This window comes from Macrotis lagotis, chromosome 1 (assembly GCF_037893015.1).
Source record: "Macrotis lagotis isolate mMagLag1 chromosome 1, bilby.v1.9.chrom.fasta, whole genome shotgun sequence".
NCBI classification, from domain to species: Eukaryota; Metazoa; Chordata; class Mammalia; order Peramelemorphia; family Peramelidae; genus Macrotis; species Macrotis lagotis.
Window position 1 is genome coordinate 134,203,956 of NC_133658.1, and position 27,239 is coordinate 134,231,194.

The window sequence follows — 27,239 nt, forward strand, 5'->3', positions numbered from 1 at the left end:
TCTCCATTGGCCATTATTGAATGTAATTTTTTTATTGCATTATGATCTGAGAATGTATTCACTATTTCTGCCTTTCTGCATTTGATTATTAGGTTTTTATTCCCTAGTATATGGTCATGGTCAATTTTTGTTTAAGTGCTGTGTACTGCAGAAAAGAAAATATATTCCTTTCCATCCCCCTTTAAATTTCTCCAAAGAGCTATCATGTCTAGGTTTTCTCACATTCAATTTACCTCCTTAATTTCTTTCCTGTTTATGGTTAGATTTATCTAAATCTGAGAGTGGGAGATTGAGGTCTCCCATCAGTAGAGTTTTGCTGTCTATGCCTTCCTATAACTCATTCAACTTCTGCTCTAAGATTCTGGATGCTATATTTGTTTGGGCATACATATTTTAGTATTGAAATTGCTTAATTGTGTATGGTAATTTTTAATATGATGTACTTTCCTTCTTTAATTCTTTCAATGAGACCTGTTTTTGCAGCTGCTTTGTCTGAGATTGCTACCTCTGCTTTTATCACTTCAGGTGAAACAAAATATAATTTGATCCATACTTTGACAGGTACTCTATATGGATCTCTCATTTTAGATGAGTTTCTTCTAAGCAGAATATTGTATGCTGCGTTTTAATCCTCTCTACTAATCACTTATGCTTTATGAGAGAGTTCATCACATTCACATTCAAATTTATAAAAACTTTTTATTGCCCTCCAGCCAATTTTGTTTCTTCCCCCCCCTTTTTCACCTATTCCACATTCCCCAGTATTTTCTTTCTGAATACCACCCCCTTCAGTGTAATTTCCCCCTTATACCAAACCCTATTACCTTTCTTTCCCCTTTCCTTTTACCCCTTTTTCCTTCCCTTTCTTCTGTTAGATACTCTTTTATCTGACAGTTCTGGAATTTGGCTACACTATTCCTTGGTATTTTCATTTTGGAATTCCTTTCAGGATGGAATGTATTCTTTCAATAACTATTTTGACCTCAGGTTCCATGATAGCAAGGCAATTGTCTATGACTAAATCCTGTAATATTGAATCCAGGCTTCTTTTCTCTTCAAGGATTTCAGGAACCTGAATGATTCTTAAGTTGTCTCTTCTGTATCTATTCTCAAAGTCTGTGCCTTTCCAATGAGGTATTTTACATTTTCTTTTATTTTTCGATGTTTAACAGATTCTTATTGTCTCATGAAATCATTAGTTTCACTGATTCCATTCATTTTATTATTAGAAAAGAATTTTGTTTTGCAACTCCATTTTCCTAAATTGGTCAAATCTATTTTTGAAGGAGCTTTACATTTGCCCAAGTGTAGTTTTGAGACAGTTATTTTCTTTTTGCTTTTGTCCAACTGTATTTTCTGAGGATTTGTTTTTCTTGTTGGAAGGTGTTAATTTTCTCTTGAGTTTTTTCCCCAGTTTTTTCCAATTTATTTTTTAAAAAAACATTTTATTTATTTTGAGTTTTAACATTTTTCCCTAATTTAACTTCTCACCCGCCACTCTCCACAAAAGGCATTTAGCCAGTATTTACAATTTTTCCATGCTATACATTGATAAAATTTGAATGTGATGATAGAGAAATCATATCCTTAAGGAAGAAACATAAATTATAAGAGATAGCAAGATAAGACAATAAAATATCAGTATTTTTTCCTAAATTAAAGGTAAAAGTACTGGTCTTTGTTCAAACTCTATGGTTCATTCACTGGATACAAGTGATATTCTCCATCACAGATAGCACAAAATTGTCTCTGATCGTTGTACTGATGGAATGTGTGAGTCCATCAAGGTTGATCAACACCCCCATGTTGATGTTAGAGCGTACAGTGCTTTTCTGGTCTGCTCATCCCAGTCAACATCAGTTCATGCAAATCCCTCCAGGTTCCCATGAATTCCCATCCCTCCTGGTTTCTAATAGGACAATAGTGTTCCATGACAGACATATACCACAGTTTGCTAAGCCATTCCCCAAATGAAGAGCACGTACTTGATTTCCAATTACGTGCCACCACAAACAGGGCTGCTTTGAATATTTTTGTACAAGTGATATTGTTATCCATTTTCATCATCTCTTCAATGTATAGACCCAATAGTGGTATTGTTGGATCAAAGGGTATGCACATTTTTGTTTCCCTTTCAGTGTAGTTCCAAATTTCTATCTAAAAAGGCTGTATGAGTTTACAGCTCCAGCCACATTGTAATAGTGTCCCAGATTTCCCATAACCCTTGCAACAATGAACATGATCCTTTTTGGTAATATTGGCCAGTCTTAGAGGTGTGAGGCGGTACCTCGGAGAAGCTTTAATTTGCATTTCTCTGATAAGCAAAGATTTAGAGCAATTTTTCATATGATTATGGATCACTTAGATCTTCACATCTGTAAATTGCTTTTGTATATCCTTTGACCATTTGTCATATAGGTTATGGCTTTTTTTTTAAATTTGACTCAGTTCTGTATATATATTAGAAATGAGTCCTTCATCAGAAACATTAGTTGTAAAGATTGTTTCCCATTTTTACTACATTTCTTTATATCTTGATTACAGTGGTTTTATCTGTGCAAAAGCTTTTCAATTTAATGTAATAAAAATCATATAGTTTCTTTTTAGTGATGTTTTTTGCCTCTTCCTTAGTCATAAACTATTTCCCTTTCCATTGATCTGACAGGTAAACTAGTTCTTGATCTTCTAGGTTGCTTATAAAATTGTTTTTAATGTTTAAATCCTGTATCCATTTTGATGTTATCTTGGTATAAGATGTGAGGTGTTGGTCTAATCTAAGTTTCTTCCATACTAACTTCTTATTTTCCCAGTAGTTTTTATCTAAGAGAGAGTTTTTATCCTAATACCTGGACTCTTTGTGTTTATCAAACAGCAGATTACTATAATCTTTTCCTGCTATTGCACCTAGTCTATTCCACTATCTCTGTCACTCTATTTCTTAGCCAATATCAGACTGTCTTGATGACTGATGCTTTATAATATAATTTTAGATTGGGTAGGGCTAAGCCACCTTCTTTTGCACTTTTTTTCATTAGATTCCTGGAAATTTTTGACTTTTTATTTCTTCATATGGATTTACTTAAAACTGTTTCCTAACTCATTAAAGTAATTTTTTTGGAATTTTGATTGGTAGGGCACTAATTTTAGTTTAATTTAGGTAGGATTATCAGTTTATTATATTAGTTCCAACTATCTAGGAGCAGTTGATGTTGAACCAGTTATTTAAATATCAATTAATTAGTGTTAGAAGTGTTTGTAATTGTTTTCATAAAGTTCCTGAGTCTGCCTTGGTAAATACACTCCCAGGTTTTTTATATTGTCTGAGGTTACTTTGAATGGAATTTCAATTTCTAGCTCTTCCTGCTGTATCTTGCTAGTCATATATAGAAAATTTGGGTTTAATTTATATCCTGCAATTTTGCTAAAATTTCCAATTCTTTCCAGTAGTTTTTTGGATGATTTCTTGGGATTCTCTAGCTATACCATCATGTCAACTGCAAAGAATGAGAGTTTTGTCTTTTCCTTCCCAATCCTAATTCCTTCAATTTATTTTTCTTCTCCAATTGCTGAAGCTATTATGATATTGAATAATAGTGGTTTTAATGGGCATACTTGTTTCAACCCTGATCTTACTGGGATTGCCTCTAGTCTCTTCCCATTGAGCATAATGCTTGTTGATGGTTTCATATATATACTGCTTGTTATTCTAAGGATCAGTCCATTAATTCCTACATTCTCTAATGTTTTTAGGAGGAATGGGTGCTGTATTTTAGCAAAAGTTTTTCCAACATCTATGATATAATCATATAATTTCTGATAGGTATTTTGTTGATATAATTAATTTTACTAACAGTTTTCCTAATATGGAACTAACCCTACATTCCTGAAATAAATCCTACTTGGTCAAAATGTATTATCCTACTGATAATTTGTAATCATTTTTCCAAGATTTTATTTAAGATTTTTGCATCTATTTTCATCAGGTTGTTAGGGCAACAATTTTCTTTCTCTATTTCAACTCTTCCTGTTTTTGGTATCAGTACTATATAGGTGTCATAGAAAGAGTTAGGCAGAGTTCCCTCTTTACCTATTTTTATGAAGAGTTTAAATAGAATTAAAATAAATTATTCCTTAAATGATCGATAAAATTCCCTTGTGAACCTATCAGAACCTGGATATTTTTTTCTTAGGGAGTTCAATGATGTCTTGCTGACTTACTTTTTCTGAGACAGGGTTGTTTAGGTATCAAATTTCCTCTTCATTTAACCTAGGCAACTTCATCCATTTCACTTAGATTGTCAAATTTATTGTCATAGAGTTGTGCAAAATAATTTTGAATTATTACTTTAATTTCCTCCTTATTGTTGGTGAATTCACCTTTTTCATTTGTGAATCAAGCAATTTGGTTTTCTTCTTTTTTTCATCAAATTGACCAGTTTTATCAATTTTATTGGTTTTTCATAAAACTAACTCTTTGTTTTACTTATTAGTTCAATAGTTTTCTTGCTTTTGATTTTACTAATTTGTCCTTTAATTTTTAGAATTTCTAATTTAGAATTTAATTGGGGATTTTTAATTTGTTCTTTCTCTAATTGTTTTAGTTGCATATATAGTTCATTGATTTCCTCTTTCTCTAATTTGTTCAAATAAACATTTAGAAATATAATATATCCCCTGATATCACTTCTGGCTAAGTATATTCTCTCTAATAGGCTTACAATTCTTGAGAGTTATTAGAGTATTTCCCAGAGTAGGGATATGGACAGTTTCATCTTGTTGGGTAGCAGTCTCATGGATAATTCATGACCGTCCATCATTTATGGCTAAGTATATTCTCTCTGATAGAGTTTCAATTCTTTTTTTTTTTTTTTTTTTTGCAAGGCAAATGGGTTAAGTGGCTTGCCCAAGGCCACATAGCTAGGCAATTATTAAGTGTCTGAGACCAGATTTGAACCCAGGTACTCCTGACTCCAAGACTGGTGCTTTATCCACTACGCCCCTTAGCCGCCCTCTAGAGTTTCAATTCTTAATAGTAATGAAACTCATTTTCCCATCCTGGGATAGCCAATTTCATCTTATTGCATAGCAGTTTTTTTTTTTCTTAACCCCCCCATTTTTTTTTACCTTTTCATGTGTCTCTTCAACTTCCTGTTTGATGTCCAAATTTCTTTTTAGCTCTTGTTTTTTCAACAGGAATTTTTGGAAGTTTTCCATTTCATTAAGTGTTCATCTTTTCCCCTGAAACAGAAAGCTCAGCTTTGCTGGACAGTGGATTCTTGGCTGCATTCCAAGCTCCCTTTCACTTTTAAATATTTCACTCCAGGCCCTTCAGTCCCTTAATGTTAATGCAGCTAGGCCCTGCATAATCCTTACTGTGGCTCCTTGTTATCCAAATTGATTTTTTTTTTGCTGCTTTCAGTATTTTCTCTTTTATCTGATACTTCTGGAATTTAGCTATAGGATTCCTTGATTTTTACATTTTAGGATGTGTTTCCAGAGGGGAGTGATACATTCTTTCAATAACTATTTTGCTCTTTTTTCCCATGATATCAGGGCAATTTTTCTTCACTAAGTCCTGTAATATTAAGCCTAGGCTTTTTTTCTCTTCAATATTTTCAGGAAGACCAATAATTCTTATGTTGTCCTTCCTTAATCTATTCTCAAGCTCAGTGGTTTTGCTGATGAGGTATTTTACATTTTCTTCTATTTTTTTCTATTTTTTTGGTTTTGTTTAATAGGTGCTTGCTTTCTCATGAAGTCATTAGTTTCCATTCTTTTTTTTTTAGAAAAGAGTTTTCCTCTTTTACCTTTTGCAACTCATTTTCCAATTGGTCAATTCTATTTTTGAAAGAGCATTCTATTTTACCAATTGAGGTTTTGAAAGAATTTTTTCTTTTTGCATTTGTCCAATTGGGGATCTGAGAGAATTATTCCTATTTTGTATTTGTCAATATTTATTTTCCAATGATTTGTTTTCTTGTTGCAAGCTGTTAATCTTCTCTTGGGTTTCTTTTCCCAAATTTTCCAATTGATTTTTTTTTAGGTTTTTGCAAGGCAAACGGGGTTAAGTGGCTTGCCAAAGGCCACACCGCTAGGTAATTATTAAGTGTCTGAGAATGGATTTGAACCCAGGTACTCCTGACTCCAGGGCTGGTGCTTTATCCACTATGCCACCTAGCTGCCCCTCCAATTGATTTTTAAACTCCTTCCTTATTTCTTCAAGAAGTCTTTCTCTTCTGGAGATCTGATCATATTATCCTCAGAGATTCTAGGTCTCTCTGAATAAGGGTCCTTTCCTTCCAAGAATTTTTATATGGACACTCCTTTTCTGCTGGTCTTTCTTCATTTTACTAAGACCTTGAGTTGGGGAGGGGCTGGTTCATAGAAGTTTGGTGTTGGGATCCCTAGAGGCTTTGCTCACTGAGTGTAATATACCCAGCTGGCCAGTAGGGAGTGCTGCTTTCTTTAGCTAGGTGTCTGTGACCTTGACTGAATACCTCTCACTTGGCTTTGAGGGAGTGATTGAAGCTGTTAAGTACTTTTGTCTTGGATCAATAGTGGATTGTACCCTGAGGTGAGGTAATCACTCTCCCAATTGCAGGCTGAGGTGGTTCTGCTGCTGGGCCTTAGCCTGGGGCAAAGGTAGAATACAATTTTTTTTTCCTGGGAAGAGGTTTCAGCTGAAATGGAGGCATGGACTCTGAGTTCCTCCAGACCAGATGAGTCCAGGGATGGTGTCTACAGCTCTCCAGGACCAGAACTCTGATTTTAGCTCTGCCGGCAAGCTCCCAAGGTGCAGCACCAACACCAATACCTTTGCTTGCTTGTAAACCCAAGCCTCCGCAGTCTACCAGGCTCTCGGCCCACCACTGATCCAGCCAGTTCTGGTTCTCATGACCTCAGGTTCCCGGGCTCCAGCCCCAATGCTATTCAGACTAATCTGTGGCAAACCCAGGCTCCCAGGCTCTCATGATCCTGTTTTCTTGGCAGAGTCCACTTTCTATGCCCAGACTCACCCACAATGTCGGAAGATAAATCCTGAGGTAGATATTCATTCTCCTGGCTTTTCTTTTTGGGTTTTGTTGAACGAATCTTTAAGGTGCATGATTCATGTTAGTTCTGAGGGGAAACTGGGATACTTTAGCACAGTTCCTAACTTCCTTCCACCACCTTGACCAGAAGTCCCCTTCCTTTCCTTTCTATTAAGAAAGCAAGAAAAGAATATACAAAATAATTCCAGTATTTCTTGAGCAAAAGATAGAAGAAAAACAAGAAAAACAGATGAATAAAAACAATATCTCAGTTTTCATGTCAGTCTATGGATATTTTTTCAGGGAATGGGTAGCCTATTTCATCACAAATTATCTTGAATTTTATGTAGGAAAGTGTATGTGTTGATGAGAATTTTTGCCTTTTTCAAGGGTGATCCCCTTTACAATAGTGTAATTTTCTAAACTATATTCTTGATTCTACTCACTTTGCATTATTTCATAAAGCTTTCTCAAATTTCTCTGAATCCATTTTTCATCATTTCTTACAATGATCTTACACTCCAACACATTTATATTTTATAACTTGTTCAGTTTTTTTCCTATTGATGGGTGTCAGCATTTTCTTAATGTTTTGCCAGTAGAGAGACAGCAATTTTTTTTTGTATATCCTTACTTTTTTCCTTTAGGGTATATACTTAGTAGTGGTTGCATGTCAAAGTTTAAATGATATGGGGGCATAATTCCAAATTACTTTTTGGATTGGTTTAGGTAGTTCACAACTCCATCTATAATATCTTACTGTACAATCAGCATTGGTTGAAATGGTCTAGTGAAAACATTAAGAAAGTATTCAGGTCATCTTTTCCAGATCATCTCCTTATTAGTAATCAACTGAGCCCCAGCAGTGCTGAAAAGTTCAGATGCACCAGAGGTGATGGAATCATGAATAGTCTTCAGGGCATCATAGAAATACTTTGAATTGTTTTTATCAGTATAAAACTGAATCTTATTTGCCTTTTTACTGAACCAAAATTTGACATTTCTCTAAGTTATGTTTCTGTTTGCACTTCAGTTTTTATGAAATTAAATGTTACTTACCTGAAGAAAGACAAAGTATCCTGCTGACAAACCCTGTAAAATTTTTTTATTATCACTTTTTATTTATTATCATTTTTTATTATCACTTTTTATTTATCTTCTTCTGAAATTCTCTATCGCTTTCATCAAACCAAACAGTAGGTCTTGATGTCTTCTTTGGTATCACATAGTTGCCACATATATCTTTGAAAGATCTTCATAGAAGAACTCATTGTAAAGATTTTTGTCCTCCTCATTTTTCTGCTTCTCTTGTAATTTTTGTGAAATTGGTTTTGTTTGAGCCAAAGTTTTTATTTTAAAATTTATGTTAAAAAAAGATTTGATTTTTAGTATTTTATGATTCTTTGTACCTCTTTTTTGGATTTGAATTCTTTCTCTACTCAAAGATTTTATAGTTTTTTTTTCCTTGCTTCTCTAAATCTTTTGTTATGTCCTTGTGATAAGGTTCTCCAAACAGCTGTATAATTTTCCCCAAAGTGTTTGTTAAATGTTAAGTTTGTGCCCAATACCTAGAATCATTGATTTAGTCAATGGTAAAATTTGTTCATTCACTTCTGTATATTATCTATCTGATCTCTTACACTGATGTATCTCTATGTCTTAACCAATAGAAAATTGTCTTGGTGATTACTTTAATAGTAATGTGTTGTAGAATAAGATAGGTTGAGATCTGGCATGTCTATACCAACTTTCTTTATATGATTTTTCATGAATCAGAATTGATTTTTTGTTCGTTTGGATTAATTTTATTTTTCTTTTCTATTTATATAATGCAATCCTGTGATTTTCATGTCACTAAGCAAATTAGTTTAGGTATCATTGTAATTTTTAATAATCTTGCTCAGCTGGCCATTGCACAATTAATATTTCTCTATTTTTTTAGATAATGGCTTTAATTTTATGAAGAGTATTTCTAGTTGCATCCACATAGTACTTATTTGAATTTTGGCAGGTAGATTAACAGGTATTTTATATTTCCTATTTTTATTTTCAAGGGAATTTCTTTTTATATCACTTCATAGTATTTTTCATTGCAAACATATTAAAATCAGCATCACTGCTATAACCATGGTCTTATTGGAAACATATATAGTTGATCAATTATAGCTGATGTTAACTCTTGGTAAATAGTCAATGTATGTGAAAAAGATCTATTTTAGGGGATGGCTAGGTGGCACAGTGGATAGAGCACTGTCCTTGGAGTCAGGAGTACCTGGGTTCAAATCCAATCTCAGACACTTAATAATTACCTAGCCATGTGACCTTAGGAAAGCCACTTAACCCCATTGCCTTGAAAAATCTAAAAAAAATGATGTATTTTTCTCTATATGTTCTAGTTTTTTTTAATAGGAATAGGTTTTGTTTCTTGTATAAGGGTAATGTATCTATTGATATAAACATAATTTTTGTTTTTTGCTGTTATTAAGTTATTCAAATATGGTTATTAACTTTCTTAATATTGACCTATCTCTGCAACCCTAGTATAAATATATCTAGTAAAAGTGCATAATCTTTCTAATATATTCTTGTAGATTTCCTTACCAACATTTTCTTTAACATTATTATATCAATATTCATTGGAGATAATGGGTTATAATTTTCTTCCTTGAACAAGTTTTTATATTTTTCAACTTGCTAAATCTATTTCCAAAATTTTCTTTCATCATTATCATTACTTTCCCCATTTCCTACAGAGTTCTCATTTCATTTTAAAAATAATTTTCAGCACTTTAAAAAATAAAAAATTCATTTCCTCTCTTACTAAAATTGTTGGATTTGTGTCTAAATTATGCTTTACTTTTGTTTCTGAAAAAAATTCTCATAGATGTTTTGTAGTAATTGTATTTTTCAGGATTAATGTTTAAAATATCACTATGTTAGCTCTTTACTTCTGCATACTCCTTTGTTTACCTATTCATCTTTTTTCCTGTTCATCTACTTTCTGACTTGGCTTTTATGTGAAGGCTAAGTTCTCTATACTTCTCAATGTGGGAAATTTTGCTGAGCTTTTATCTTTTTACACTTTATTTTTTACACTTTTTCTTATTGTATTGAGCATTATATTATTCCAGGATCTTAGGGAAAACTCAAACTTACAAATTTTCTGTGCACCCTAAGTGTTCTGATCCAGGCCAAAGTGATTACTACTTTCTCAGACTTAAATCTACTTGGGTTTGAATTCAGACTAGCTAGAATCTAAATGGAGTCCCTACTTTTATCCTGGTAGCAGAGCTACACAGCTATTGGTGCTTCTATAATTCTTCCTAGTTCTCCATACTTCCTAGGGACATTTAACACTTCCACACCTCCACCACCACAGTTAGATTCATGACCCCTCATTCGTCTATGTATCTGGGATGCTAAACAGGGTATTGTATATTAATACTGCTAGTTAGCACCTGTCATTGCTTCCTATAGAAGGTTGGGGAATGTACATATAGGTCCAGTACCTATCCTTCCCTTGGTGACCTTTCATTTCAGTTGCTGGAATACTTTGTATGATGTTCTAGCCAGACCCTAATATCTAATGTTTACTAATATGCTAACCTGAGATGCAAGTGTTAATCATGTTTTTTGTTGAATTTTTCAGTCAGTTGATGCATTTTCTAAATCTTTGAAAAAGGTGCTTTTTTGGAGGGCAGGGCTACTCAATTCCCTTTTTCTTACATTCTTACCCTATGCTTATTCTTGTTTTTGTTCTGCTCTCTTTCTCAAAGTGGCTACCCTAAAATACCACCCAAATCTTTGCTTATCAATGTTCTTTTATTCTTCTGAACTCACCTCAAATATCTCCTCATCTTGAAGCATTTTCAGATCTTCCTTTTCACCAGTCAAAAGTGATCTCTACCACTTCATGTTTCTCAAAGTATTTTTCCTGTATTTCATCTCTGAATATATAATATTCTTGCCTTTATTTACAGTTTTGCACATATCACATTCACATTTTACATACTAGATTGAAATATATTATTAATTATATTATAAAAGATTCATTCCCATATCTATCTATCTATCTATAAAACAGGAATTACTTTGTTTTATAATAATCTAATTATTAGAATGCTTTTGAATGGTGGCTACCATTAAAAACTACCATTGTACAATGGATAAAACACTGAGCTTCTAGTCAGGAAGACCTGAATTCAAATCTAGCCTCAGATACTTTTTAGCTATATGACACTGGGCAAATCATTTAACATTGTTTACCTCAGATTTCTCAACTGGAAAATGGAGATGATAACAGTCCCTATTTTGCAGTGAGTATCAAATAAGTTAGTGTTTGCCAAAATGTCGCACATATAGTAGACATTATATAATTACTCCCTTTTCCATTCCTCTTCTTTTATTGTCTTATAAGAGATCTTTTGTAGAGACTAATTCTTATGTTTCACAATGATAATTTTACTTTGCCATGGGAAGCTACAGTACCAACTAAGTGAAATCCAAATGCAATTTCTAAAGTTAATTCTAACTATTGTCTTAGTATTTAGCAAAAGAATGCTTCTTGTTCAAATTGTGATAGTCATTTGGATGAATAACCCATAGCACTTATCTGTCATTGTAAAACTGTTGTACATTTATATAAATAGAACAAGAATGTAAAAAAAAAAGAAAAGTGAAAACAAACGACTTTTGGGGGTAAAAGGATTAATTTCTTTCAGTGATTCCAAACTTCCTGTAACAAAGTCTAGACATGTTGCTATTAATGATATATCAATTATGTAATATTGCTATCAGTCACTAAATAGTATAAATTTCAATAGAGTTATGAGTAATTTAAAAGCTAATAGAGAAATTCATAGTGGAGTATAGCTAAACTGATAATATGAATGATAAAATATATGCATAAAACAGAATTAAGAACTTTAAAAAAGAATGTAGAACCAGAAAATTACAAATGATGATCATGTAAAAAGAGGGAAGCTTAATAAATAAAAAGTACCCAATACCACAAAGTTACCTAAATGCTGTTGTCAAGATTTAAAGTGAATAGCCCCAGAATGTTGACCTAACATTTTGAATTTATTTGAGTTCATAGAAAAGAGTAACACCAGCTGAGAACTGTCAAATTTATAGATTTATGTTTATATGCTTTAGCACTCCTTTAATATTGTAAGAAACTTAAAATAAGTTTTCCTTAAATTATTTTTCCTCTAACACTAACACCTAATATAAGGCCTTATACATATTAGGACTTACTATATGTTTGTTGAATTGAATTGAAAAGGGTTTCAATCTAATAAGCATGATAACCCAAATTCTATAAGAGAGGCTATGAAGACTATCATTAAAGTAAAATAAACTAACTATTCTAGTAAGACAATAAATGGGAGAATCACTTTTAGTTGATGTCACAATAGAAAGTGTCATGAAGCAGATAGTTGAACTAGACATTGATGGATAAATAGAATTTTAGTAAGTAAAGGTAAAAAAAAAAGCATTCAGGAAAAACCTGACCAATGACATAATGATAGGTATATGCAAGTTATGTTTTGAGATTATGCAGTTTAGGCCAAAAATGTCAAATATGTGTTTTTTAGGATGCTTATATCCATTTTAATGGTACCATTTTCATTTTTTTTTTTGCAAGGCAAATGGGGTTAAGTGGCTTGCTCAGGGCCACACAGCTAGGTAATTATTAAGTGTCTGAGGCCGGGTTTGAAATCAGGTACTCCTGACTCCAGGGATGATGCTCTATCCACTGTGCCACCTAGCCGCCCCTAATGGTACCATTTTCATTTGAGTTTGCCACCACCTATCTGGGTAAAATCAATAATAAGAAAATGACTTGAGGAACAGACTATGAAATTATTGTTGCCAATCAGGAAATGTTTGGATATTAACAATCGTTGCTGTTGCCTAAAATGTTATTATTAATGCAATAATTTAAGAAAAATAATTCTGTAGTGATGTGACGAATGGAGAGTAGAGTACTGGGAATCAAGAATATGAGTTAGGAAAGCAAGGTAGTGTTATAGAAGTGTATTGAAGAGAGCTTGAACTAGGATGGTGATGGTGAATATGAAAAGGGAAAATAAAATAAAAATGACATTTTGAAATAAGAATAGGTCAAGCTTAGTAACAGATTATTTGGATAGTTTAGGAAGAGGCAAAGTCAAAGCTTGTAAGGAGTATTTAGAAAAGCAAGGCATGCAGAAATAGCATTAATCAGCTCTAATCTCAGTTCTACTGCCTATTTGTAGAATAACCCTATGTCTTTAGGTCTTGGTTACCTTATCTATAAAAACAAATATAGATAATACCCTATCTGCCCTAAGACAAAAACCTTAATCTGATAATCTCCTTCATTTCCAAGAGCTATTATTTTATATTTCATATGTGAACTCTAATGAGAGGAAATGAAGGCAAAGTCATTGAAATAAAGAAATTATTCGGAGAGAAGGCTGTGAAGGAATGATGATCATTTCAGTTTGAGGCATGTAAAAATTGAATTACCAGCATTAGATCTATGTAGAAATTTCTTACATAAGTTGGAAATAAAGTCCAAAGCAGGAAAGGGAATCTTACCCAGGAGATATAGTAACATTTGAAGCAATGAGAGTAGATGAGATAGTCAAATGATTTAGTGTTAAAGCAGGAAGAAGATAGGACAAATTATATGAGAATACTCATATTACAGTATTATCAGGGAGATGAAGGTAAATCAATGATGTAGAGAAAGTACATCTAGAAGGGCACTTAGTATCATTAAATGTTTAAACATATGAGCAGTGGACAGTATAAATTGTTGATGTTGTTGCTCATAATTTACTTTGAAGAGGACCTGTGACATTACAGGGTAATATCCTGAATTGTACATTAAAATAATTTAATGGAAAGAGAGTTGCACAAAGTCAACAACCTCACTCTTTCTTCCAAAATCATTGACAAAACTCAAAATGGATTCTGATCATCTCTCTGACAAAGTTCTAAATGCCCCCACAGACTTGATTCATATTCCTTCCTGACTGTTAGAACTAATTATTCTCACAAACCTAATCCTCCAGAGAAGTCTTCACATGTTTATGGTAGATATCCCCCTAACTCATCAGCAGGTTTGATGTCAGTAAGTTGCCCTCAACTTTGTTTAACCAATCTGTCAAGATAATTTTTACTAGGGAATGATCACTATGTGTGCTACAGGTTTTTTATAGTAATTATGGAGATGAGATTAAACTTGTTATATTTGGAACCAGATAATAGAAGTAGGTTCAATGAACAGAGCATGCAAAGACAGACAAGAAGAAAATGATTCTAGAAGGCAGAGGCAAAAAGCAGTGCTTCATATGTTCTTGGGTTCATTTAAGCAAACGTAAAGAATTAGATTATGCTCTATAGAGAGCAACTTGAACGCCAAATAAAGATAGAAAGTGGATGAAAAGGACTAATAAGGGGAAAAAGGTCTAGGAATGTAGAAAGGAAACAAATTATTGAAGGCTATAAATGCTAGTCTAAGGAGTTTTTATTTTATCTTAGAGGCAATTATTGATGATTTCTGAGTATGGTGGTTACATAGTCATATATGTTTTAGTAATATCTATTTGTAGTTCTGTGGATGATAAATTAGAAAGGGGAGAGGACAGAGATAAGAAGACCAATTAGATGCTCTCTGAGTTCCCTTCTACAACTCAATTTCTAGAATTCTCCCTGTTTTTGAGAAAAAAAGGGATTTTAATTCCTTTGGAAAATCAGGAATTATAGTCTAGGGGACAGTTTCATTGACTTACTGGTTATGTGCTATGTATACATTTCTAATTACATTCACTATAAATGCAAGTTGGTGTTTTGCTACAGGAAAAAGGTGCAAGGATTTGATAAATATGTCCATACCTTCAGGGCTTCTTTGAAAGGATGGTATAGTCTGGAAAGAGAGCAAATTCTTTTAAAAGGAGGAGCTGTAGTAATATTCAAAAGAATGGCAATGAAGAATATGGAAATGTGATGTAAAGGAGAAAAAAAGGAGGAAATAAGACACAAACTTTTATTAATGGAAAAGTGAAGAGGCCACATGTCACTAACAAATGAAAATTATCAACACATAGAGTGATTTTATTTTTGAGCAATGGAAATAATTGTCCATAATAATAATAACTCACAATTGATAGCCCTTTACAGTTTATCACTTGCTTTATTTCCAACAGTCTTATGATATATATATAAATATATATATATATGCATATTAGCATTATTAATTGTCCTTTTATGGTTATAGTGGCAACTCTCTGTAGTTAATTGAATTACTTGTGGCCATATAGCTATATAGCTACTGAGTATTTGAGGTCATATTTGATTGCAGGATTTCTTACTTCAAATCTAGTATATACTGAAAGGGATCAGTGTGATTAATGGGTATTGCCATTCCAAAACATATAAGATGCAAGTGAGAACCTAAAAGAGCTAAGGATATCTATGAATTGCTGACTCTTCCTTATTCATGTGACAAGAAATAGAGAATCCAGAAGAAACCTGAAATGTCCAAGGTTTTGGATATCTTAGGTAGCAAACTTACTGACTTGGCATGTATAACATCATTGAGATAAAGACTGCTTCTTTGTAAGAGAAAGGCAAATTTGAAAAACAGAAACTATCCATATAAAAATGATAGGTAACATTGAGATAATACTTTAAGTATATATATAGCAAAGCAATTAAAATATTTTATCTCATTTGATTTTTTACAATGCTTTTGAGTTGTGTGATATGGTTGCTATAATTATCCCTATTTTATAGAAGGGGAGACTGAAGTCCAAATAATTTAACTGTTTTTAGTAATTGTTTGAAGTGGGATACAAATTCATGTTTTTCCAAATCCCAGTCAAACATTGTCTTTTTAGGTGATATGTAGTGTGATACTGTGTAGAAAGAAACTGATTGTAAGTTAAATAATCCAGGATTTGTATCCTGGATTGATTAATAGTTGCTTATATGACCTTAGGCAAGTCTCTTTTATTTTGTGGACTTTATTTTCTCAATTATTAAATGGGAAGTTTGTGCTAAAATGTCTATAAGAATCCTCCAATGAATGGCTCTTTGAGAGTGAAAAGATGATTGCTATAGTAAGAATAAAAAAAAAGGCTGAAGAGGATGGAGGAATCAAGAGAGCAAGGAGAAAGGAGATAACTTTGAAAAGGAGCAGAGCCACCTCTTCCTCTGGGTTATGACAGAAGAAAGAGTAGGTGAGAAAAGATAAAGTGATTTCCTCAAGGGATTTAACTAGGGGTACTGAACTAGATGAAGAAAAGGATTAATTTAATTGCCTATTTAATAAATAACAACAGCCCAAACATTTATTTGACCTTTGTTATGTATTGTGTATTACAATTATTATCTCATTAGATTCTCAAGACAAGCTTGGGAGATTGATGCTATTATTATACCCATTTTATGAATGAGGAAATTGAGATCAAAGTGACTTGCATAGAGTCACAAAGCTAGTAAGTTTCTGAGACATGTTTGAAATCAGCTCTCTCTGACTCTAGGCTTGACTTTCTATCCATTGTTCTATCCGGCTTCTCTGTGTCTCTCCCGGCCCCTCCACCATTTACAAAGTGGGTTCTGAACCAGAGATATGGGGTGAAGGGGCAGCAGGGAAAGCAATGATGAGCAACAATCAGAGCTAAGGTTCAGCATTGCCTCCCCTGCCACCCCTTCACCCCACATTCCTAGTCTGATAGTATACCAAATTTAAGTCTAAAACCTCAAATAATGGTCTTTTAAAAAAAGGACTGGAAGGGGCAGCTAGGTGGCTCAGTGGATAGAGCACTGGTTTTGAAGTCAGGAGTACCTGAGTTCAAATCCGGCCTCAGACAATAATTACCTAGCTGTGTGGCCTGGGGCAAGCCACTTAACCCCACTGCCTTGAAAAATCTAAAAAAAAAAAAGGACTGGATGATAGTTGTGAATGGCTATGCAATTCTTGTGAGAATAGTGGCACAAGAGAGACGTTGTTATCTATCTCTAGTACATCTGTCAGACATGCCTGTTGTTGTAGTGGCTGGGATGCTTTGACAAGAGCTTTTTTTTAAACAATATACAATGACACCCACATGCAATATTCATCTTGTTAAAGACCCATCTTAATGCCCACACATGCATCAGTTCCCATTTCTAGTGCACACCCCCTCAAAGAATTTTATTTGCTCAGTCCCTTGGAACTGTTTATCACAGGAAGATTTTTTTCCTCCCTGTTAGCAGGGCTGATCTGCAGCTTTTGGCAAGTCTCTTTAAAAAAGCAAGGCTCAGCTGAGAAATTGCTTCTTTTTCTGAGAGCTTGATCAAGTTACAGAGTAGTTATTACTGATACAAAATTCAGTAGCTTCAATGCTCAGGGCAATCTCCTTTCAGTATTTTGTGATTGTTTTTACAATGTTGCATTCACAACTGGGGAAGTATCAATGGGATTTCTATGATTGAAAAGTGGTTCAAATGTCTCTTCCTAGACATCCTGAATTGAAATAATCAGGGTAAATTCTCCTAATCCCTCAAAAAAGCACTTTTTGGAGTGACAAGGAAAAGAAGGGAAGGGAAACTTGTGAATAACTACTTTTCTTGAAATTTTAATTTGAGAAGAATTTCTTTCTCTTTCTTGAATAAGTAATATAGAAACAGTGAATCACGAGCAGCAAGTAGACCTTGAAGTTACAAATACCTAAAATCAAGATCTGCCTTGGGATATCCTGATTGTGTGACCTTGGGCAAGTTATCTAATCTCTCATTTGTCATATACAACCCTCTGTTAATTATGGCGGATGTGTTGACATTTGATCAGGTGTTTCCTTACATAGTTTCCTAAACCAATGTTATAAGAAGTACTGCTCCAAATTTCATAATAATTGTAGTTGTCATTTGTATTGTGCTTTAATGTTTGCAAAGTACTTACTATACATAATCTATTAAATCTCTACAGCAATGTGAACAAGTTGCTATATTTATCTGCATTTTACAGATGAGAAAATGATGGTAAAGTTAAGTGCCTTTGGACTCACCAGGGATATGGATTTGGACCCATTTCTGCCTGATTCTAAGTCATCTTTCATTCTTTATCCCATCATATCTTTCCATAGGAAATGCTGCTTCTTGTATACCTACACAACAGAATCAGTGATTTTCCTCTAAGGTGATAAAGTTTCTGAAAGGTTCCAAGGGGAGGGTGGCAGGGAGAGAACAACATAAGAGCAAAGATTTTACCCCTGCCCTTCAGCAGGGGTAAAATGCCTCTGAACCTCAATTATTTCTTTTGCTATATGATTTTAATAAAATATTCTTCTTTCTCCCAAAATTATCCCACCAGTATTAATGAATGCATTTTTTAAATTGTAAAAAAAATATAAAATTCAAGCTATGGATATTATTCTTATCAATAATAGTTATATCATAAATTAAACAATGCACATCATTACCTAGTTTATTTTCCTTGCCTAAATTGAATCACAGTACCTTTTGAGTCCTTGAATCTGAATGAAAATTCTTGCAGTGTCTGGATCTCAATGTAAACCTAGCAATGTTATTCTCAAAAAGCAGTTTCTGGAGGACTTTACCACATACAGAGAATTTCTCTTCCATTTATACGCTAGACAAGACATCCTCTATGATATTGGTGATAATTATTCAGCAAGCATATCTTTCCCTTTTTTGATTTATATAATTTAATCAGCAAACAATTCTTTTGCAAAGTTATTTCTGTGGTTGGTCCTAATGAGTAAATTTGGCTGATACGAATATGTTTATAGGACATACTTTATTCTGGGACATCTTTAAGATTGTTTTATTCTACATTCTAAAATTAACAAATGTTAAAAACAGCAGAATTATATATTCTCTCCACTTTATGCAAATATGTGACTAGAAAATGTGTTCCTTTGTGTCTACTTATTTACTTTGCATGATTGTATTTTTATCAAAAGTTCTTTAAGCATAGGCACATATTATTTTCATAAAGATTTTCAAAAGATGAGAAAGTGGGTATCATTTTTTTGGAAAATGAAATTATACATGACCTTTTATATTCTTAATATGTTAAGAACCACAGCCTAAGGGGAAATTTTTCTCTTCCACTAAGGGAATCTAACTCTGGAAGCACCTAAACTGGATTTATTTTTAGACCCAAAGAGAAAGAGTTAGAATCTTCTTGTATCCTTTGGTTCATTGTGCCCACATTCAAGGGTTTGGGAAAACTATATTAAAAGCTTATGTTTAGGGACTTCTATTGGAATTTATAAGTTTTTTTAGAAATGTACTCAGAATAAAAAGTAGATCAAACATAGGGAAATGACAAATTTTCTCTACCCCAAAAGAAATATTCAAAACACAAAATTTGCCTGAGTAGTGAAAAATACTTATAACATGAAATTAACACAATATTTTCCCAGAATATTGATGGCTCAAATCTATATTTTCCAAGTAATTGATTCAAGGTCCTTATTGTCTGCCAAGCCAGACATGCATGGTTTATATTTCTTTTAGTTTTGTTCTTCTTTGAGAAGTTTTAACTTTTACAGACCAATTGGCACTGATTAGGGAAACCAGACCTTCAGAAGTATCTACAAGGTTAAAAAAATGTTCATTTCCCAAGGTGGTTATTTTATCACATGATCACAGGGAAAAATAGAAAGAGAAACTTGAATAAAGCATTAGGATCTTGAAATTAGCTAACATATGTACTCCCTGCATTGTTAAAATAGTAAAAGCCAAAATGTAGTCATTATGGAGGATTGAGGAATGGAGAAAAATCCCCTTCCTTCAGGCAAAAGAGGATAGGAAAAAGAAATCTACAGTGGAAATCATTTATTTTAAATTTACTGAGTGGGTGGTGATTCCTCTTCTGTGATCAGTCCTCTTTGGCACAGAATTTCTTAAATTTTGTCATCATCATCAAAAAGCCAAATCAGATAAGGCTTCATCATCTCAAAACTCGACCATGGAGACCAATTAGGAGTTGATATAATTTCAGACACTCAGAAGTGGAAAATCTTTCATAGATGAAACAGAATATTTATCACCAGAAATGACCCAAGCATATGCTCACCTTTATCAATAAATCTGAATTTAGTGTGAACAAGAAGGGCCTACTTTGACAGCTCAAATCTAACAACCCTTCTTCACAAAATTTTTCCATCTTGAAATATATTGAACATCAATTCCTAGTCATTTTTACAATTACATTGCTGGAGCCCAGATTTTTTTTTTCCATTAAGTTTTTCATCAGGTCCAATTGTTCTTCCCCACTTACAATGCCATTTCTACTTCCTCATATTGCATGATTAATGAGGTACTAATGCACAATTGTAGTGGCTCTACTCTCATTGATGACTAGACTACAACACAACAGAAACTAGGACAAATTTGTTTGATTTCATATCTATTTGTTATTCTTCCAGTTTCATCTAAACTCTTAGGATACTGCAGGTTGGCTGTGTTTCACTCTTCACTTCCTCCTCAGAAAAGAGCATCCACCTCTTTTCCTATTTTTTATTATTTGAGGGAATACTGAGCACAGTCTTTCATCACTTTTTTTTGTTGTGCTAATTAACTTGCCCTTCAAACACTCAGCTGAAGTGTTCCCTGGCTGAAATATTTGCCTTTTTTTTTTAATTGTGTCAATTATATCCTCTAAGAAAAAAATGATATTCAGATTCCATGTCTCTACTTTTATTGATTCTCTATTCTCCATAATCAATAGCTTTTTAAATAGGTTTGGTATTATTATTTCTAGTACTATAAGCAGTAATAATGATGAATCTGTGAGATGTTACAAGATAATTCCTCTAATTGTATTTTTCATAATCATAATCATACTCTTAGGTAACATTCATAGTTATTTTATGTTTAAAAATTGCTGTGGTCATAACATACTTCTTAGATAGATCTGCAAGTATTATTGTTAAGTAGGATAACAAAAACTATTTCAAGGAATTGTGAAGTTGTGGGCAAGAAATGAAGACCATAAGAGCACAAGTAGTTTCCCTCACTTTTACCAATTATAAGAAAAAGGTATAGAAGAAAAAAATATGATTTAGGACTTGAATAGCTGATTAAGAAAGTGGTGTTTGAGAATAGTATTTTGATTTCTAGATCATGTGTTATAATATGGAGCTGATGTTCTTTGACAGATATGCATACACATAAAGTCTGGCAAGAAATGATTTTCCAAGTATCTTTCAAATCTAATAAAAAAACATTTTAATTAAGGAGGATTAAGGGATATCTACCAAGTTAAAGACAATAAAGATCAGCTTCAAAGAAAAAAGGATAATAGATAGGTCAACCAGAACATCCTGGGAGAAAAATTCCAAGAAATAAGACAATGAGTAAATCCATGGCCTTTAATATCTATTTTTTAAAAAAATAATGTTTTATAGGAAAAATCAAGAGGGAAGAGAAGTTACCTTTACAGATTACAAATGTGACCTCACTATTATTACTGATATTTCAGGATATAAAACTAATAAGGTATTTATGGCTTTAGAAGGGAATATTTAATTTAAAGAAACAAAAAAAATGTGAGAGGGTGGCATTGTTAAAATGCATTTGAAGAGCGATGGTGAGCATTTCCATGAAGATGAAATAAGAGAAAAATAAAAATATTATTGTCTATGAAGCATATTACAAAATGTTTGGACAGAGAGAGGAAACAGGTGAGGAATTTGGGAAATTGAACACAAATCTTGTACTGAGGCACAGGGTAGTAGTTATTGGGTTTCAAATCCTGCTTCTCAGTTTGAATACTTTCTTTCAAAAGCAACTAATTATATCCTTTAAAATATTTAAGAAATAAAACAAATATTGTCATTACATAGTAAAACAGAAAAAAGATTGGATATTATGAAACTATAAATCTTTTATATACAAATCTTTTATATATTCCTTTGATGTATATAATAAAGTTGTCATATAATATTTTCCTTATTTTCCCTCCCCCTCTCTAGAGATGGCTAACATTAGATATAAATGGGTTTAAGTATTCTATATATACTTCTATTATCACTATTTCTCTGGATACAGATTGTGTCTTTCTTCATATGTCAGTTTTAAGAGTTTTTTGGTTATTTAAAATAATCGATATGACTTATTTACTCTAAGATAAAATAACATTATTTTAACATTAATGTTGACTACAACTTTCTCTTATTTTGTATCTTGACTAATTATATTCTTGAAAATGTGAAGGAAGCAACAGGGGAGAAATACATTTTGATAGCATTCTCACAAAACAAATGTGGAATGAGTACCTAGAGTGAAAATGATTGGATCCTTAGGGATAAGTGACCATTTTACCCCAGAGACTCTGATAAAGAATAAAAAACATTCTGAAATAGTCTGACATGTACATAGATTTTGGGAAATATTATGTAAAAGAATTTAGAGAAAAGAAATATAGATTGTCTAGAAGCATATTGTTTCAAGGAAATTTAGCCTAAGAAATTAGAGGTGCTTGAGAATTAATTTCAGAAGACACAAAGAAAAACAGTTTCAATGAGGGAAAAAATGGAATTTTCTTGAAGAGAACAAGTTCTGGGAGCCAAGGTGGCAGAGTAAGCAGTAAGACATTGTAAGCCTCTTAGGATAATGATGATAATGTTTGTCTTTCTTCCTCAAAGAAGACTATGACATCGTGAAAGTGATGCCATTAAAAGCAAGTGAATTATATTTGAGTGAGGGGGTCACTAACCTTTCAGTAACTTTCTTCTCTAGAGCCATCTATGTACAGTATCCAGTATGTATCCAGATATGTATCAGAACCACCAGAGATAGCCCAGGATACAAGGCAATTAGGATTAAGTGACTTGCCCAAGGTCACTCAGCTAGTATGAGTCAAATATCTGAGGTCAGATTTAAACTTGGGTCCTTCTGACTCCAAGGCCAGTGATTTGTCCACTGCACCATCTAACTGTCCACCCTTCCCATATTCACCTCCACACAGTCATAAAATAGAGTCCCAGAACAAATATTGGAACATCAGAACCAGCAAGGGATTGGGGTAAAGCAACCTTTAAACTAGGAAACTTAGAAGAACCATGGGAAAAGTCCATCTCACACTAGTATGGGGATAACAGGAGAGTGAAGTCTATGACAGGAAGCATTCCAATAAGCCAGTCGCAAGCCCCAACTTAAGAAATCAGAAAAAGATCCTGAGGTCCATTGTGATGGTGATGATACAAGGACTCCTTCACCTGCCTAAGAATAACCAGCGGAACTGTCAGTCTCCAGCTCCAAGAAATACCACATGCTTCAGTTTAGCCCTGGGCATACATGTATCCTCAAGCAGCCAGACCACTAAGTGCTTCATTGAAGTCCCAGGAAAATGCAGAACTAACCTAATGGACCTCAACACACACCAAGCAACATCATTAGGATGCCAGATCAGCACTAGGTGAACTGCCAAACCCTTATGACCTCTAGCTTCATCAAATAACTCCCTACAAAACCTCTTCAATGTAGCACAAGACTGAGGGACGCATCAAGGAACTAGTAGCACAATGCCACTAAATGAGCAGTGTCTCTGATCACTAGCAAAAGAAATTGGAGATGTTGTTCCTTCCACCCTGGAAGCATTGCTCAAATTTAAAAGAAAGGAAAAAAGCAAAAAAATAAAGATGGGCAAAAAGTAACAAAAAACAATATGACTATTAAAAGTTATGGGGGTGGCTATGTGCTGCAGTGGCTAGAGCACCAGCCCTGGAGTCAGGAATACCTGAGTTCAAATCTGGCCTAAGACACTTAATTACCTATCTTTGTGGCCTTGGGCAAGTCACTTAACCCCATTGCCTTGCAAAAAAAAAACCTAAAACAAAGTTATGGTGACTATCTATCTATCTATCTATCTATCTATCTATCTATCTATCTATCTGTGTATATATGTATGGAAAACTATAGCACAAAATAGTAGAGGATAACAATGTTAAACAAATTATGGGAAAAATTCAAAGAGAAATGGGAAGTAATCTCAAGTCCAGAAAGAACGTAATGGAAGAACTCAGAAAAGGAGTTTAAAAATCATATAAAAGGTAGAAGAAAAAAGCAGAAAATGAAAACAATTGCTTTAAAAGTAGAATTGGCCAGATGGAAAAGATAATAAAAAAAATTGAGGAGGGCAGCTAGGTGGCATAGTGGATAAAGCACTGGCCTTGGAGTCAGGAGTACCTGGGTTCAAATCCAGTCTCAGACACTTAATAATTACCTAGCTGTGTGGCCTTGGGCAAGCCACTTAACCCCATTTGCCTTGCAAAAACCTAAAAACAAAACAAAACAAAACAAAACAATTGAGGAAAACAAGTCTTTAAAGGATAGAATTGAGCAAATGGATTGTGTGACATAAATAATGCATCAAACAAATTCAAAAGAACAAAAAACAGGAAGAATAATGCCTCATGGGGAAAAAACTGACCTGCAAAATTATTACAGGAGAGAGACAGTATCAAAATTATTGAACTATCCTAAATCTATACTCAGAGTCTAAAATAAAAGGAAAAGAAATGACCATGATTTATAAATTAAGGATGATCCAGAGGGAATCATAAAAAATGGGGGAAATCCCCATGTTCAAAATATTCATAGAAACTCTTTTTTTGCAGTGACAAAGAATTGGAAATTGAGAGGATGCCCATCAACTGGGGAATGGAAAAACAAGTTATGGAACATGAATACTATGGATTATTTTTGTTATTTAAGAAACCATAAATGTTTGAAACCTAGAGAATCATAGAATGACTTAAAGGATCTGACGCTGAGTGAACGGAGCCAAAACAATGTACACATTAACAACAACCTTGTGAGATGATCAACTTTGATGGAAGCAACTCCTTTCAGCTGTTGAAAAAGCTAGGACAACTGTATTAGACTGACTATGGAAAATGTTATCCCCATCCAGAGGAAGAAAAACAAAACAAAAAATAAAAATAAAATAAAAAACAAGCCTTCAGCATCTGATGAACACTTTATAAAAATTATCTCTTATGTATTTCTTTCCATTAATCCTAATTCCTTATATTGAAAATGATTAATCTGTAAATATGTTTATCAAAAATATGTATGTTCAATGTTAATCTGACTGTTCACCATTGAAGGGAGGGGGGTGGAAAGCGAGAGTGGAAGGAAATTTTGTAACTTAAAAATATACATATATATATATATATATGTATGAATATTTGAAAAAATAAAATAGATGAGCTTTAGGGAAAAATTTTAAAAAGAGGGTGATGTCATAAGTCAATTAAGAGAAAAAAAGAACAGTTTATCTGTCATATTAATGGAGATGAGAAGCATTTATGACCAAAGAAGATATTGAGAATATTATGAAATACAAATAATTGTGTTTTTGCACAAACAAAATCAAAGCAACCAAGATTACAAGGAAAGCAGAAAGTTGGAAAGAATTTGTACAGTTAATGCTTCTATTAAAGAACTCATTCATTAAAGAGGGAAATGAGCAAAACTGACAAAAATACCAATCATTCCCCAGCTGATAAATTGATAAAGAAAAAAGAATAGGCAGTTTTCAGATGAAGAAATTGAAGTTATTGTCCTATATAAGAAATGCTCTAAATCAATATTGTTTAGATTAATGCAAAGTAAAACAACTCTGAGATACCACTCAGGATGGTGAATATGATAAAAAAGGAGAATGATAAATTTGGGAGAGGATGTGGGAAAATGAGACTTATATGAACTGTTCATTGAGTTATTAACTGATTCTGGACATCAATTTGGAATTATGTCCAAAGGGCATTCAAACTTTGTATACTGTACCCTTTGATCTAGTAAACCCACTACTAAGTCTATATTCCAAAGAAATTAAAGAAGGGGGCAGAGTGAAGGCAGGAAATCCATGAAGCTCTCTCCCAAACCATTCCAAATGCCTTTAAATTGTGACTCTAACCAAGTTCCAGAGTGGCAGAACCCACAGGAAGACCAAATGAAAGAAGTTTCTGTCCCAAAGCAACTTGGAAGATCTGAAGGTGAGATCTGCTCCCCCTGGGTTGGATTGTTTCAGCTCCCAGAACAAACCAGGTCCAGTGGGACTTCTGGGTCCCTGGGGATTCCTGGGTCCATGGCAGCGGAAGGTGGTTTCCAGATCTCTAAGCTCAGGGACTGCCAAGGACAACATGGAAGGTCAGAAGGATGACTTTGCTATACAAAAGTGAGCATGGAGCCTAGGACAGAGTAGGCCTCAGTGCAGCCATGGGTCAGGGAACCAGAAGAGGAATCACCCAGCAGCTACTCCCAAGGTGCTCAAATTATGAATGGCAAGCAATTTGGGGTAGTCTGCAGAGGTATCTCCACTATCTCTGTGGCAGGATTTTTCTGCTTTGCTCATACACAGATTCAGTATGCAATCTGGGGTTCCAAACTACCATAGCCCAGCCCACAGAGAGTGCTTGTGGTCTGTAAGGGACTGTTTTTTGTGGGAGTACTGTAAAATTTCATCACCTAGTGTCCTCTAGCACTAGAGAGTTAATTACCGGTTGATTGTAGGAGTGGGAGTGAACTAGGGATTGGGGAGGTTATTTAAGCACTTATATTTGGTTTAATGTACAGAGATCTTGGAGAACTTGGAGAAATTTTCATCCTTGTCTCCCACCCCTTCAACATTGACCTGAGTAAGGATAAGCTAGCCAGCAGGAACCTAACACTTCCTGAGCAGCTACTCTAACAGAAACCTAACAATGGTCATACTCAGATCAGAGCACAGGTCAGGAGAGCAGTAAGAACCTCTCATAAAACATAAAACCTGGAATGAATTGAGATCCTTGCAAAGATAGGGAGTGTCCCTGAAAATGATTGCAAAAACCCTCAAAAGTTTAGGACAGTGTGTCCTTCACTCTGGAACCTTATTAAAGAGTTAAAATCAAGTTACAGGCTTGGTAAATGAGGAAATAACAGAATGAAATGAATGTGACTATGCATAATCACTTTGGTCCCATGGAGGATCAAAATACACATCCATATATACGCAAGGCACAAGAGGGAGCTGAATATAATGGTTTAATAAAGTATAAAGATGGAATCAATGAGTGAAAAAAGAATGTACTGGGGAAAAGGGAAAGGAGTGGTAGAATAGGCTAAGATATTTTACATAAAAGTGTCAGGAAAAAAGTTTTATCAATGGAGTGGAAGGGGAGAAGGTGATGGGAAATGAGTTACCCTTTATTA